The following is a 1822-nucleotide window of genomic DNA, read 5'->3' as shown; positions in this document are numbered from 1 at the left end:
CAGTGCCATAGGCCCATGCAGCAAGAAAATGAAAGAGTAAAGCAGTCATCTGACACTTCCAACAGCTTTGGACTGAAGATACCAGTCTATACTGACGCACCTCACTGCTAGTCCTGCATGCATCTCTCTTCTAACAGCATTTGCCACTTCTTCTCTTAAACTCCAACAGTGACAGTAGGAGCTGTATGTCCAGTGTGTTCTGCGAGATCTGGACTTTCTGTGGCAGAGGAAAACAAGAGTGGTACGGAGCCAGGCCAGGGATTTAAGGTTTTTAATTAGGGCTTTTGGAATAGACGGTCTGGGTCATCTGACCCCAGGCTCCTGTTCTCACAGATGTGGGTTTGTCTCACACTGGCACTAAATAAAGAATTCAAAAGCTTGAGAAACTAATTTCTGACCACAGGGTTAGTATTCCAGATTATTACGTTTGGAAACAATTGCAGGTCCAGACAAATTCATTCCCTTTCAATGTCCACAATTACTTCAATGGAACATAATGAATTTAAAAACATTTAGCACCTTTCACAGCCTGGGCTGCTTCTCAAGACAAATCAGGCATTACCAGGCCTAATCAAAATAAACCAATTGCACATTGCAGCCATTTTTTCCTGCTTCCCCTGAGTCTGTATGATGGAGTCTGGTGCAATGCTATGTGTTTATGGTGCAACCATCAGCAGAGCCAGGCTGCCGCTTGAACGTGCCATGGGGTACTGCAGCACATGGTTGTGAGCATCATACACTGCTTGTCATTGTACCCCATACCCAAAGAACTACTGCAATCCATCTCACACTTTCCCTGTGCACTGAGGCCTGTGATGCGCTTGCTTGAGATAAGCAACCAAATGGCTTGCCCACAGGGCTAGCAGGGGGCAATGCTGTGCTTTCAGCCAATCCAGAACTTCTTATGCTCATACAGATGTGCAAACGTGATCCTGCCTAATGGAACGTCCCTCCCTATCTTGCCACCTACTTCATTGGTGGCCTCCTATGCTTCCAGACACAACCAGGCCACTGACCCTCCTTACTGAGCTTGAAAGCACAAGCAGCTGTAAGGCGCAAACACTGTGTAGAGGAAACTTATTGTTTGAATGAAAAAAAAAAAAATTAAAATACAATATATACTTATATAAAATATAAAAAATATAATAAAAGTTATATTAAAATATATGGATGGATCTACTTGATCTCCTTTTGAAGTGCTTTATTATGGGCAGATTAAAAAAGAAAGCAAACAGAACTTGCTGCTCAGGGTGGTAAGCCTTTAGAAGTCAGTACTTCTTAGAAAGCCCAACTCCTGTGCATGCAACTGAATGTTTTTCATTCACCTGAAGCCACTCAGAAACACATAAAAGATGCGCTCAGCAGGTGAAACACACCGAATAGAAAAACAGCAAAACAAAGAACAACACGGTTGGAAAAAGAAAAAAAAAAGGTTGAAAAAGGGGTCGATCCTCCCGTCGGGAGCCGCGTGCGCGGAACTTGAGCGCGGAGTGCGGCTCCTCCCGGCCTCTCCCCGGGCGCGGCTCGGCGCATAGCCGGCGCCGCTGGGGCACGGCGGGAGGGGCGGGGAGAGGAGGGGCGGGACGGCGCGGCGCAGGTAGGCGGGCGGGGCCGGGCGGGGTGTCCCAGCGCAGTGCCCGGACCGGGCATTACCGAAAAGGGAAGGAGGGGAGGAAAAAAAAAAAAAAAGTAATTAAAGTCGCCGCTGCCGCCCGCGGTCCCACCCTCCCCACCGGCCGGCTCCTCGGGCAGACGGGAGGGGACAGAGGGAGACGGCCCGCCGTCGGGACACGCACTCCTCGCCGCTGCCCCGCCGCGCAGC

This window comes from Lagopus leucura, unplaced genomic scaffold (genome assembly GCF_019238085.1).
Source record: "Lagopus leucura isolate 7727_CA_CO unplaced genomic scaffold, USGS_WTPT01 Super-Scaffold_100002, whole genome shotgun sequence".
Classification (NCBI taxonomy): domain Eukaryota; kingdom Metazoa; phylum Chordata; class Aves; order Galliformes; family Phasianidae; genus Lagopus; species Lagopus leucura.
Note: the sequence above shows the minus strand (reverse complement) of the source record.